The sequence below is a fragment of the Labrus mixtus genome, chromosome 23 (genome assembly GCF_963584025.1).
Source record: "Labrus mixtus chromosome 23, fLabMix1.1, whole genome shotgun sequence".
In the NCBI taxonomy this organism is placed as follows: Eukaryota; Metazoa; Chordata; class Actinopteri; order Labriformes; family Labridae; genus Labrus; species Labrus mixtus.
This window is the reverse complement of record NC_083634.1, coordinates 12,166,251-12,181,369: the sequence shown is the minus strand read 5'-3', so window position 1 is coordinate 12,181,369 and position 15,119 is coordinate 12,166,251. Positions and strand designations below refer to the sequence as shown.

Below are 15,119 nucleotides of genomic sequence, written 5' to 3'. Positions count from 1 at the left end.
AATGCTTTGGCGGGCTCCATTTCTTAAAGTAGATAAAGTATATCGTCGGCGTAAAAAGAAAAGCCCCGTTTCTCATTTTCTAGAGGATTCATTCAGCTATGCCGGCCTTATCTTCCATCCGCAGCTAACTGTATGGTCCGACACTGCCTTGATACGACAAGTGTAAGATAAACTTGACAGATCAACTTTTTTGATAGTCACCGAGCCCATAAACAACTGGGGCCTCTAATCTGATAATCCACCAATGAAAGATTGGGAGCGGGGAGTATTATTGTGTTGTCACTCTTGCTTACAGGGTCACATGGGCTTTAGCTGCCGGGGTTAGACGTCCCTCGGCAAATCCTGGGAAGGTGTCACATCTCAGCAGGTGAGGTGCAGCGATAAGATTGACTGGGGGATATTAAATGGAGAAACTGCAATTATCAAAAGCATTAATGAGAAACTGAAAATTTGCAGGAGGCCGGCATGGTGGCCTTATGATCAGAGGCCTGTTCTACAGCTAAAAAGTCAAAGATTTAAAAAAAAAACAAAAAAAAAACATATTTGTAGTGTAACATTCCCCTAGAAGAAGACAGTAAACTGGCTTTTTGTTTCATTTTCCTCTATCAGTACAATTATAGAAAATGTGAAATATCAAACACTTTGATTACTGCTATGAACAACATAAAACAGCCTACATTGTCTTCTTCTGCTGCTTTCCATTTGCAATCCCGCTTCTCTGTTCATTTCTGAATCCGATATTAACCATCCAGGCAGCTCCTGCATACGCTCACTGCTATCTCACAAGCAGAGGAGCCGGAGAGTTGGAGTAATTCAAACATTCTTCAAACTGCAATTTATTTTCCCCGAGTTGTAATTATGGTCTATTAAAATGCAAATGATGTCAATGGCAGAGCGGCGCTAATCACTCACTGTCTGTTTATGGGCAGTACAGCCACATTAGAGAGAGACTCACACTGTGGGGACTAGGATGCACAAAGATCCTCTATCTGCAAAGGATCCAATAAATTAGGTGCTTTTCTCAGCGGATGGTATGGATTTTCTCAGGGGATGTAAAGATAATTTTACCACATAATCATTTGAAAGTTAAATATGGTATGTTGCATGTAGTTTATGATTGCAGATGTTAGCAGACTTTTGCTGGCTGCATATGCAACAAGATGCAAACATTTTATGCAGCAACCATGCACATTTTGTGGATTGTAAAAGAAATAAAAGAACAGATGGAAATAAACACTTCCAAGTACTGTATCTGCTGTTTCAGTTCATCTATAGATGCACAAGACTGTTCTGTTTTACATTGCATTACCTCTTCCTATCTGTTATATTTGGCAATAAGCATTGCAACAGATATTTAGCACATAAGCAACAATAAATTGTCTATAAACAAATAAGTGAGTTAGTTACGTCTTCCTACTAATTTGTTCCCGTGAACACACGATGAACAGGTACTCTAATTTATCAAATATTCTACAAATTGAATTATTGTAACATAAATCAAAAACAACAATCTGTGCACACATTGCGAATTCATCTGTAAGTTAAACAACATTGTTATGATGTAAAATTAACTGACTGATCAAGAAACCAAAAAAGAAATAAACAGTCTGAAGTTCATCCTGATTGATTTTCTGATAAAATAATTAATGTATTCCAAATATATTTTCTTTTTTCTATATCAAGTAATATATTCCATACCTTAGCAACACGTTTTAGAAAACCTCAATTATTGTTTTCTCAATCTGTTGTCTCCAAGGAAATTCTTCAGATCTTGGTGTTTTGTGTATCATATTAATGCACACTAACTGACTGCAAACATAATAACACATGTATTACTGTACACTGATGTTCTCTGAATATGATTGGGTAAAGTAAATAACATTTAGCTTCTTACACAGTCTATTAGTGATGCAAAGCACAAACAAACTAAATACCAAGTAAAAGTATATGAAGCTGCTGCCATGGAGTATTGTTACCTTTATTCTGTATGTGTCAATCAAAAAAAAAATGTCAATGCCAAAATGTTTACTTCTAAACCCTGGATATTTAAAAAAGTATTTGAGTGTGACATTTGATCTTTATCTAATTGTCATCCGTGCTGAAAATCTCATAGTGAATGTACCGCATGAAGATGTGAGTGATGCTCCCATGTACAAATTTTCTTCTAGGTGGAGGGGCACGGTTAAACATATGAGGTCAATAATTATCCATATTTCAGTGTTTTATTCATGAGTGCATAGCCGCGGGTAGATTGAATGTTCATGCATGTTAAATCACACATGGTTTACTGTTGTGTGTCATTTGAGAAAAAAGCTACACAGGAGCCACACTTACTGAAAGATGATAAGCATGAATTACATCTGCGTCATAAGCAACCTATTGCATGTTCCTGTCTCTGCTGTGTGTGATTTTCGATACACTGCTGTTTCATAGCAGTGCCGATGTATGTTGTGTGCCGCCCCATTTTTGCTATGCATTACATCGAGCCCACTGGGGATTAAAGCTTATCTTTACTACAGTTAACCATGTGCCGTGACAACAACCTCATGTTCTCCTTATCACAGGGTTAGCTGCTGACAAGACATGGTGTTATTAATAATCAAAAACCTCTGAACTGTGTACAGGGATGCAGCCCAATATTGTAGAACTTGATCTGAAATTATATTTTCAAAAATTGAGAATATATATATATATATATATGTGTGTGTGTATTATTTAGAATTGTTTTTACTATTGCTTAAAATCATGTTTTTTTTATCATAGATTAAAAAAAAAAGGTTGACACTCCAGAAACAATGAGGGCATGTTTATGCCTGTTGCATAAGAAAACTAACACTACTGCATCTACAGTCAGTAATACAAACCCCTGTACACTTAGAAAATTGAACAGGCTCGGTAAAGTAGTGAAGTGCTTTAGTAATCACTGGTGAAAGGATTTGTGAGATTATAAATAGCCCTTTCTTTCGATCAATACTGTCATTCCTCCTCTGCCAGCTCACATTAAGAGCAGAAGCTGGGTAATAATGGAACACTGGTAGCATTCTGTTTGATCATAAGGGGTGGTGTCCCCCAGAGCGCATTGTCCGGCCCGCTGTTAAATTCATCTTCCTGACTGTCCCCTAGGGAGCTTGCCAATGAGTAAGGGACATTGACTTTTCATTAAGGAGATCACTGCATTGGAAATTGAATTTATTTTGGGCTTAAGAACATAACAGAACTGTTGGCGAGTTAGCCCTGAAGGCCACAGAAGAATTCCAATAGTGAAAGCTGATCGAAATTCTTGGTTGACTAATAACGCTCACTCTATTCCTTCTAGGGGGAAACATACAGGTGTTAAGGTTAAGGACTCAGATGTTATATAAGACACTGTGCTTTAGTCCTTCCTTACAGTAGGCTCTAACAGCCTCTAGAAATCGCTGATGAGAGGCTCTTTAAGAATTCATGACACTGTGAATTTCTATAAACATTCATAAATGCCAGATGCATTCAAAAATGTTGAAGCTGGCCGGTCAAATTTGATTGACATCTCCTTGACTTTGAACAGAAATATAGCAAAATTGTTGTAGGGCAGAACCGAGAGTTATTTTTGAGATATCTGAGTCAAAATAACAGGATAAAGTCGAAGTACATTAAAAAAAAAAACATTGTTATACTTATAATAGCTAGTAGTTGGTACACCTGTACTCCTAGCTAAGATGTTTGTTCTTAAAACTATGCATGCAATCAAATGATGTGTTAGCTAGTACTGTTACAGAGCTAAACTCCCTTCGCTAATGCTCAAAGTAGACCCTCTGTCTACACAATAACCTAATATCTGATTCAAACAGCTAATTAGCTGTCATTTGAGTTTTGCATTGACTGGCTCACCAAATTAATTAAGCTATAGATATTTAGACATAAACATGCCTCATTAAAATAAATCAACACATCAGAAACATTACTCACTTAAAATGTACATCATTCCAAATTTGGATTTAATCTACATTCTAATTATTTGTAAATGCTAACTACTGCACATTACATAGTAAGAAGGCTTATGTGCATTTGGATATCCAATGGCTCTAATGTTGTTACCCTAGTTTCAAGTGACGATAGCAGCCTTAGGCACAGTGCTTCATACAAGTGCACAGTTACATACAAATTCTATTAAGTGTTGTTGAAACACCCAGTGGGCTGTGCTTTATAATAGTACTTGTGTAAAGGGTTATTGTATTTGACATGTGCTTGAAGCTGAAACATATGACTTTAAAAAATAAATTATTTTTCATAATTTCACCAAATTATTTATTTTGTATCTTGGGCTACTTTAGACTCATTTTTTTTTAAATTTCAGAACAGGCTATTGCAATTACAGTGTATGATTGTGCTCTAGTTGTTTCATTGCAGGAGATTCAGTGTGATTTATAGACTGCATTTTACCAGCTAAGTTGATGAAGGTTCAGCCAAATATCAAAGGTCACTCTCCTGCTCTGCACCTTCCACCTATGCAAAGCTTTAACACTTGCTGTAAATTTCATCAAGGTGAGCTTAAAGTGTTTACCCCATTAATTTATTTCTGCTAAAGCCAGAGCGCTGACCCATAAAATGAGCTGAGATAATACTGACCTTAACATGGTCTTCTGCACATGGAGGTAATTGCTAAGGCTCCAGATCAATCAATATTGACTCGTCAGTTTTTTTTTCCCCTCCTCACTTCCCCACCCACTATTGCTGGAGCTGAATGTGTAAAATTGGCTTTAGATGGATGGAGAACATATCCCTGATAGTTTAACCTTTATCTAGCTAACATGTTCACTTATCTGTACAATTATAGATTTTGCCAGTCAAGCTGTTTCAAAGAAAATCTGTTAAGTGTGTGACTGGAGAGTAGAGCTACAGTTAATTTGTGGAGTTGATTTTAGCGAAAGAATGTCAACATACAAAAACCTTATTGTAAAAAGCTTAACTGTGTCAAGATAATGACTTGTATTTTTAGCACATATGACCTAACCTGAGAAGAAATTGCTGATATTCAGAAATAACATTTCAACAATAAATAACTGAGAAAACAAGTATGAATGCGCACACACTTGCCTTTAAATCACAATCGCTGTATACTCCGAGGCGTTTGATTTCTCTTTAATTTTTCAAGGCAGGGGCACAGACTTAGCAGGCATTTCCATCTTGACTTGATAAATCTCACAATCTTCTTTTCCCTGCCACACTGAAGTAATTTATTTTCTATCTCTCCGAGCTATATTTTCCAGTTAATATTTCTTTCTTTTTTTCATACAACCTGACAAAGGATGCCACAAGGGATGATAAGAAGTCTGAAACCTTTGCACTCTCACTGCAGATACAGGATTTACCTTGAGAATTTTCTCAGAGAACTAAGACTGCTAAAATAAACCAGACACTTAAAACAACATCAATGTGTTCTTTTTCGAGCCAGACAAGCTACAAATTGTCTTCTTATAATTCATTCTGAAACATTATTGTTTAATATGATTTTTGATGTGCATTTTTCCAAGTTCAGAGATGTCATCTAACAACAGGGTTATAACCTGTATTTAGCATCTGATGCAAATAGCAAAATAAAACATTCTACTAGGTGTTTTCCCTCAGGTAAAAAATCAAACAGGCAGACCAGAGTTGCTATTTATAGAATTTCCAAAACAGCACATCCTGATTGTTTCACTCAGACATCTTTTCATACCCAGAAGCCAAACAGTCATCATTTACATGCTACAAATGTGCTTCATTTTGAATCAGAATTATGAAGTATTCCAAGTATCAATGCAGGACAACTTTAATCTCAGTGATTTACAAAGCAGGGTTGTGTTCTTTGCTGCTGAACCAAATTACATGTTCGTTGAGTGATGGGTAGTAGTGTCCTTCTGGCTATTCAACTGGCCCTTAATTTGAATTTGATAAGATTTCTTTCGGAGACATTGTTAGGCTAATGTAAATTTAGAGGGAGGACGAGAGCCCACCGCTGGCTTAACTTTGATGAGGTGTTAATATCTAATATCAAAAGCAGATAAAACCCTTATTAGCCCCAGTGGTCTTGCTGGAGTGGGGAACTTATTACACGGAGGAGATGAGACGAAAGCAGATGAAGTAATAAGACGGCCGCTGGCTTTGTTACATGTCCTTAAGCTTTCTGACGGGGTCAACTTAATTTTGTGACTTAAATGCTGGGGGTTTACTGGATGCAGACAAGCCGACATTGTTTGAGAGATCTAATTCAGACTCTCATATTTCATAGTCTGCAAACATCTGGGGGATTACAGTGTCTCGAGCCAGAGGCAGTTTGATAATCGGTTGTCATTTTAGGAGTTGTACGCCCTTCCCAGCTTTGGCGGTTTTCTAAAGGTCCTTTGGTTCAATCAAATGTTTGTGAGATTAGTTGACTGCACTCCTTTCAAGAACTATTTCCGTGTGTGTTGGATTTTTAATGTTTTCCTTTAGGCTTTCATGGTAAAACACTCCAAAAACGCTTGAAAACTGATGGTATTGGATTGTGAAAGTTATTTGGGGATAAATGCCACCATCCTTTGCTGCCATTTAAGGATCTACATGGAATAATACACACTTTAAACTCAGTCCAGTAATTTAATCTAAGAGAAACCTAAACACACAATGAGGATCAAGCTGGATCTATATGGAGGATGTGTAGTGAATAAGTAACACGGTCAGGAGTCCACAGTCTTCCTGCTCTGTCAGGCTATTCTGAGGCACATAATTGCTTCTGCTTTTGCTAGCAGAGACATTCTAGTTAATGCTAATGTCAGCATGCTAACAGTGCTTAAAGAGATAATGCTAACATTTTTATGTTAAGCAGGTATAACATTACCATTTTCCCATTCCTTATTTAAGAATTTTACAAACTAAAAATAATCTGACACAACAGGCACTCCTGAGCTGGTGGGGGGGGGTTGGGTGCCTTGCTCAAGGGCACCTCGGCAGTGCTCAGGAAGTGGACTGGCACCTCTCCAGCTACCAGACCAATTTCCGGACTTGGTCCATGCTGGGACTTGAACCGGTGACCCTCCGATTCCCAACCCAAGTCCCTACAGACTGAGCTACTGCCGCCCACAAAACCATTAATTCATTTTGCAGCTATATGTGATCCTAAAACAAAGTACTGCTTACATTTACCATGTGACATTGTGATGGTTTAGAGAGGTAACCACATATTCAATCCCCCTTGTTGGACACTTAGATTCACTGCACATTCATGCTGTAAACTGCACATTTAGCACTTAGACATACACTATACTGTAGGTGCTCTAATGTAGATGTGGTGCAGTAAGCTAATTCAGCAATTAAAGGATTCTTTAAACAGAATTATCAATCTTCTATAGAATATCTGTGGATGTTTCTATAAATAGTTCTTATCATGCAAGCCTGTCACTCCCATGGTAAATGTCAGACAAGGTGGTTTACAGTGTGCTGCTGAAACAGCATTTTTTTTAAAGAAAATTCCAAGCCAAAGTTTTATTTTAAATTGCAGGATAGACATTTAAAATTAAAGGGATGACATTTCTTGTCATTTTTTAAATGTTTTTTTTTTAAATTGGGTATGTAATAATTGAGTTAGCTATAACATAACAGCGTCCCTAAATAACCACCAAGTTGAACTTCATTTTGGCTTAAAAGGGTATAACAAACGTTATCAGAATTCAGCAACTAGGTAGAACAAATATCATTAGAAAATGTTGCGCAAATCCATTTGGTGGATGTTGAGATCGTGGTGAACCCAAAGACTGACAATGTCAACCAGGGAGCAGAGCAACTGCATGTCCATGCAATAGTTCTAGAAAGTGAACAGTTGAAAACTGGAATAGGACTCCCTTGTTCGTATATTCTCAGTTATTGTCATTGTGTATTTATTGTTTTGACAGTCTTAGAATTTTGTCAGTAGTAGTTTGACTAAACACAGCTTTACATACCCTGCTGACTTGTAAAGCATTGTAAACAACTGTCTAGAACATCTCCCGAAAGCACAAAGTAAGCAGACCGTTTATATGCCTCCAATCGATGCTTTGGACCAAGAGGAATGAGCTTTTGACTCTCTGACTGAGGGATGGCATCAATACAAAATGCTCACCCAAAACAAGTCGGAAAACACCTTGGGTTCCAGCACTTTGTCCCATTGATTTCTGTTCAGCTCAACGCGGATCCTGCAGCGTTTAGACATTTAATTCTCTTTCAAGCAAAGTCATTACACAGCCGAGCATTTAATTAAGCAATCACAGCAGTGCAATCTGATTGATTTGGTGTCCAAATGAGGGCCAAGTTGGCATTATTGCACCTTTACAGTCTCTATTGAATCTGCCTTGAAATTTTAGATTCACAGTGAAAAACATGTCATATTGAGATGCTTTTGATGCCTTTGTGAAGCTCCCTGAAATCTTTCAAAAATTCAATCTTTCAATCTGTCTGCATTTTTTTAATTCACACTCAATAAATCCACATATTTACACTCTTAATTTAGTGTGTTAAAGGATTTTTTGAAACGGAAGGAGCCAGGTATTCACGGCTGACCTATTTCCTCTGAAAAAGAAACATCAATTGAGGTGCATGGGCACAGATGTGTCTGAGGATGTACTGGGGAGGTGTTCTCACCTCTCCACGCCTCTGTGAACACAGCGACACTTTATTATGTCTGGATGTGGCCTCTGTGTGCTTGGTTTGCCTTTTTCCCCAAATGAACTCCGCTGTAGTGACATTGAAATTCATAAAGTGTTTAGAGTCGGTCGGTCAGCACTGCTTGTTGTGGTTTCATAATGAACTCTGGATAACTGCAAATACAGGGCTTTGATATGTTCTGCGAATCATTCCAATCATCAGGCCTTGTCTTAAAGCTGATTGCCTTGCCAAACTGTATCAGCACTTTTTATCTAAAAACAATTACCCAGGAAAAATAGGAAAACAACTTTAGAACTTTGGGATTCATTCATTAAACAATGGTATGAAGAAATGGCAGAACTCCTGCAGCAGATACAAAAAAGACAATTAAATCCATGTCAGTGTGGACAAACAAGGCAAAAGAGTTTATCGTCTAATATTTCACACTGTTGACAATCTTAAGTCTAAAGTAAAAGAAGAATAACTTAATGGCATGTTTGCTTCTTATTCTGCAAAAACCTTAGGCCTGCACAATATGAGAATATGTGCTGTGTGATTACATTGTTTCACACTGCGATAACGATACAAGGTGCGATGAATAAACAAAAATTAAAGGGAGTATGTTAGCTATAACTCACCTTTTTTTTGTTCATCAATAGCTAACTTGAGCTCAATGCGGTGTGAGAGCATAGAAATAATACTCATGTCTCTGTCACGTGGGTGAAATGTATACAAGTTGAGTGAAAAAGCCTTGCTCGCTTACAGTAAACAATTTCTCATTTATTGCAATAAATTCAGATGTTTGGAATGTGTTTACTTCAAAAGCTGATATTCCAATAATAATTAAATGGATTTTTCAGTCCGCCCAAGTGCAGAGGCTAAAGAAAAGATACATATGGTCTTAATTTGAGATATTTTGGAGGTCAAAGGCAAAAAAAAGTCCCTTCCAAAATGCTGGCTATTTCATTTCTCTGCTCAATGAGGCAAGATAAGCTTCGACAAGCTGACTGTTTGCTAACTCCAGCATCATTTTTACTCTACAGCTACAAAAGTAAAAATATATCTTCTTATCTAACTAAAGGTGATCGAAGGGAAAGTATTTTACACAATGTCAAACTACTCACTAACTTTGACGATCAAGTTTTTTGTTTGGTTTAGTTTGACTACAGTCCTTGTCTGCCCCGATGATTTTATTTTATCAAAAAGTCTTCCTCAACATCTGGCGCTCTTGCATTTTTTTTTGAAGAACTAAATTTTCCCCAAACTTGAACTTTGACATTCTTAACTGCGACTACAGATGTTAATCAAAGTCAAAACTTAATCCAGGCCTGATAAGATGCTCTATTTAACAGGCTCGTGTTTTAGCGGGGGGCTCGATCAGGTGGAATGAAGAGGAACTGATTGCTTGTGGTGATTGTGCTGATTACATTTTAAATTTAAAACTTTCCTCCGAGTTCATGGTCGGGAACAGTATTATAGACAATGACATAGCAGGAATAGTAAATGCCAAAGTAGCTGCAGTCTCATATGCTCGGATACCACACTTTCAATTTCAGAAAGGTACATAAGTTCCCCTTTTTGGAATAAACAAAAAACAAAATCAAGGCAGGATAGATATTTGTGTGCACTAGGTTTGTTCTCCATAAGCTGCAAATACAATTTTCCTATAATCCTTTTTATGTATTCCAGCTGCAGCATTAATCACAAACATGTTTTCAAACTTTTACAAAACAATCATGTTCTGTAGGAGACAGAGTTCAGCATTCCTGACTTCCTCTCATTGTGGGCAGAATTCACAATGACTGAGATCCATGTTGCAATTTCCCCCCTAGTCACAACATTATGGATGCTTGTGCTACAGCTGTCTTCTAAATGACATTTGAAAATATGCGATGAAAGGCATTTGCATGAAATACGGCACGGGATAAGGCATTAGCATATAAGGGAGGGGGGGAGGTTTTACATTGTGTCCATGCCCTCTCTTGGAGATGACAGATCATGTCATTTGTGAAATCCTACATGAGTTAGTGACTGCAATTTAAGAATCTAAATCATTAAAAAAATGAGGAAAAAACGAATGTGCTGAGAGCATATTTTACCATGTTAACATAATAAAGAGCTCTTAAAGAGGTCTATAGCAGACTTACAGTCCAATCAGTATTTGTCAGCTTGAACAACCTTCTGCTAATGTACAATCACAAGAGGACTCAAACTAATCTCTGCCATCAAACTGACATTAAACCTCTTACAGTCGTAAAAAAAATGAAATACCCCAAAAACATTTGACAAAATCACATCAAGTTTCCCTAACTTTTGCATCCCATTGGGTCTAATATCATGGCAGAGATATCAATTTCAGTCCGTTAAATCACCCCATCTTCTTTTTACATCATTCTGCATCTTTTCCAATTTGTTCCTCAAAGATGTGTGTGTGTGTGTGTGTGTGTGTGTGTGTGTGTGTGTCTGTGTGTGTTTGTGTGTGTGTTGGTGTGACAGCACAGATCATGTATCTGATAGATACTCGGTTGTCATCGTTCTGACTGTGTGCTGCAGTTGTGTAAAGTAAATCATGAGCAGGGATATTTTAATGTCATACTTCTTCAGTATGGGCCATAAGAACAAGTTTAACTTTGTTGTTTTGCTTGTGTCCAATGGCAACCGGCTGCTTTTTAAACATATTTCTGTGGGGAAATCAATCAATGATGAAATCATTTCAGGGGAAAAAGTTCCCCTTTTTGGGCAGTTTGTAGCTAAGACAAGGATGTCCTTGTGCTGCACTGCAACACACTGTCTGTCTAACATCCACTATTCATAGTAAATGGTCATAAAGTGTCTTCTTCTTTTGAGCGTGATCTGATGTGGGTCCACACACTCTCAGTTTGGCATCTACTGTTGTAAAAGCTGTTATTCTGCAATTCTCTTGGCTTGACTTCAGAGATTAGGAAGGAAATTACAGTAGTTACAATTCACTGTGTGAACTCACGAGTCCAGAGACTGTTTGTTCACATTTCCACTACTTTGTTTGATAAATTAAGAAAGGTAGTCAGATATGATTGCAAGAGTAAGGGGGAAAGAACAATACTTCTGTGTGTATAACTTGGACTGGACTGCTGGAAGAGATCAGTCTTGAAAACTTTCTCAAGCATTTTTTCCAGCACAAAAACCTCAAAATTAAATTATACATACAGGTCGATTTGCATTCATGTTTGAACCTAAAAGAGTGCGTCAGTATTTGTGTTCTTATAAGAAGGAAAACTGTTGAATTATAGGCTCACAGAATTAGATTTTTGCAGATATACTGTCTGCATATAACAATTAACCTAAAGCAGAAAAAGACAATTTTGCTAAATATTTGATTAGTTATAGAGGCAACTGTACATTTTTGAAGTAGTTTTCCTGTGGAGTGGTGTGCCTTTCTCAGTAGAAATGTCAAGGGATGTTAATTTGTTGCAGTTTTGACTTGTGTTTTGTTTTACATTCACTCCATTCACATTTGACAGATGTAAGGGCCTTTTCACTGAATGTGACAAACAGAGTGCAAGTCCTATAGCAAACATCAATCAGTCCACCATGAAAATGTGGACTGATTGATGAATATTAAGAGCTCATGCCAGGAGCTGCCGCCCTGAAAGTAGAAGCTTATTGTGTTGAAGTTCTGTGTACCATTTTATAAGTTGATTTCAAATATATATTCCTCTCACCTTACCCATCTTAACTTACCTGTCCTCATTGTCTCCACCAATATTCACATTTGAGTTATAACATCCATTAAAAACCCATAGAGCTCTACAGATAAACCACATAGGGAAGAGTAGAATCCTCAGAGAAGCCTACCTTGAGGTCGAAGGTGTGAAAGTCATGGAACATCCTCTCTCCTGAGACCTGTGACAAAGCAGAGGGAGGAGGGGGGAGGAGTGTGAGACGTCAGTCATGATTAGGCCACAGTGCAATTACAGAGCAGCTCCTCTGACAGTGATTGATCAATGAGGAACTCCCTTAATGAAGACAAGGACTCAGGGGCTCCCAGGAGCAAATTGGCTAAAGTAAGTAGAGGGACTAGTGTCCCAGAATGCTGAGGCATTGAGAGGATCATCCCGTCTGCGACGACAGTTTGGTACTAGCTTAGATACAGGTGCATGTCTAATTTCTTACAGGTGAAACTGAAAAGAAAATTATTTTCAACTGAAAAGTCAGGGGATGAATTGTCCAAAAGTTTTTTTAACATATCCTTAAAGCATTAATGAATTCATTATTATAATTCTGGAGGCCAAATGAGGACCAAAATGAAAATATTCTTCAATGGTACTACAAATAATAAATAAATCTGCCCTACCAAATGTAAATACTGAATCCTAATCCATCCTTAATCCTATTCTTTGTAATCAGAGGTGTCTTTTGGAGTTTTTGACAAGAGCATCTGCCTTTGTTTTAGTATCTGTATGTGTGCAGATGTTGATGCTTTACGCTGTATGGTTGACTGTTTAACATTAATGAATTGCTCTGTATTTGGTGTCAGTGTTGAACGAATAAGAAACTGATAAGAAACGCATACGAATATTAACCTTTGTAGGTTTCAAAACCTTTCATAATTGGCAGAAAACTACTCCTGTTGTGATATCAGTTATCTAAAGAAAAATGTCCTGGTGAGTGTAATTGTTGAGTGTTTCTTTTAAAATGCACATTTTGTTTCTTTGCTAAAATTAAATTATTAACCTTTAAGATGTACACTGAGAAAAACATGGGCCCAATGCTTGTTTAGTTATGGATTTAGGATTTTCTTCATGACCTGATGACTTTTCCAAACTCTTGTGGATTGGTTTGTCATTTGGTTTTAATAAGGGTCCAATGTCTTGTATTTGACAAAAATCAATGCCTCCTAGTTGCTTCCCAACTTTTCAAAAAAAAGTATGGCATGGCTATCATGTGCGATCTATCTAGTAATGGTGGATTCTTGATACATCTGATAGTACTGGTCTATCAGGATTTCATTAGCCTCACATCCATGAGTTTGAACCCAATTCTCAGTGGTGCTTTTAGCGCTGTTGTACAAAACAAGCTGAACTCAAGGTCCACTTAAACACGACTGCCTCAGTCAAGTACAGCCTCATTGTTAAAACACCAGAGAACCAGGAAATCAGGCCCTTGAGGCAAACACTTCAGATGCCACTGTGTTGAAATTCAGTTTTCATTCCACCCTTTAATAAACTCCCTGAAAATGCTGCTCTACCTTGTAGTATGACCTGCCATAAGGAGGGACACATTTGTTTTCTCCTCTATTCATGCCATGTACGCAGGTGAGGAGGGCACTTGCCAAAAACAGCCGGCCCTTTGAGGGAATCATCTGACTGGTGCATCAACCTTTTTCTTTTTTGGAACTTGTCTACACTTGATGTTTGAGCACACATACATGAATGTGAAAGACATGGGCTTTCAATTTCAGCAAGAAGTATAATCACCTGTGGTGAAGTTGAAGGAGGAAGTGAAATGCATGACTCATAGTACTCTTTTAGTCAGTCAGTGCTTGTATGTTATACGATTCATGAGCTAACCCAAGAACAAAGACACACATATAAACTGATTATTCCTTTATTGAGAGACAGGACAGTGGATAGAGTTGAATATTGAGAGTCAGGCATGATGTGCTGGGAAGGAGCAAAACCTCTACTTAGCTGGCCACTTAGAGGACTATAGCCTTGGTACATGGGGCACCTGACCTAACCACTAGGCCAACTAGTTCCCCCAACTGTCTTTCTTTCAAACAAGATCTTTTATCCCTACTTTCTTTTTTTCAGCTTATCCTGTGACCACTGCAGATGTACCCTCATTGTTCTGTCTTGTGTGTTGCATGTTGGTTCCCATAGAAACGAAGTCCAGTGAACCATTGGTAGCAAGGGTAAGGCAACTCTCTAAGTGTCTTAAAGTGATGTGGTTATTTTCAACTGTAAGTATATGCAATCTGACATAATTGCGCGTAATATGTACTTAGGCAATGTATTATGTCGTTATTGCCATTGTGTTATGATGGTAGTCAATGGGGCTGCCATATTAAAATGTTTTTTGGGGGAATTACTAAAATAAAAACCATTAAACATTTTCTTGCAAAAGAGTGCCATACATCCAGTGCAAGAGTCCTCCTCAAGTACCAAATGCACATGGTGTACTGAGGAAATAGCTGAAGACTGTAATTGTTTGAAGAGCCCATATTATGCCCTTTTTGGGGTTTGTATATTTAATCTATGTTCCTACTTTTGTACGTTCACAATAGCTAAAGTCCAAAAAAAGCGTCTGTTTTCATGTACTGCTCCTCCTCTCCGCTCTGAGTCCGTCAGCTGCACTCTGTTGAGCCCCCACTGTTAGACCCCACGTGGGCCAAGTCTGCTCTGATTGGTCTGCCGATCCGCTCTGTCGTTATTGGTCAGTTGCTCAGCACGCGTCTCGGAAATTTCAGCATGAGCTGCAGGGCTTGCCACAACGAGCCAATGGGCTTAGATCAGTGATCGCACACT

At 37.9% G+C, this 15,119-nt stretch overlaps 1 protein-coding gene across 1 annotated transcript in view; it reads right to left on the bottom strand.

Moving 5' to 3' along the window:
• Positions 1 to 15,119, bottom strand: part of LOC132958404 (receptor-type tyrosine-protein phosphatase delta-like) — a 353,687-nt gene that overhangs the window by 164,089 nt on the left and 174,479 nt on the right. The window contains exon 8 of the mRNA XM_061031189.1: positions 12,448 to 12,495. The gene's annotated coding sequence lies outside the window, so the exon portion shown is untranslated. The remainder of the gene's footprint in view (positions 1 to 12,447; positions 12,496 to 15,119) is intronic.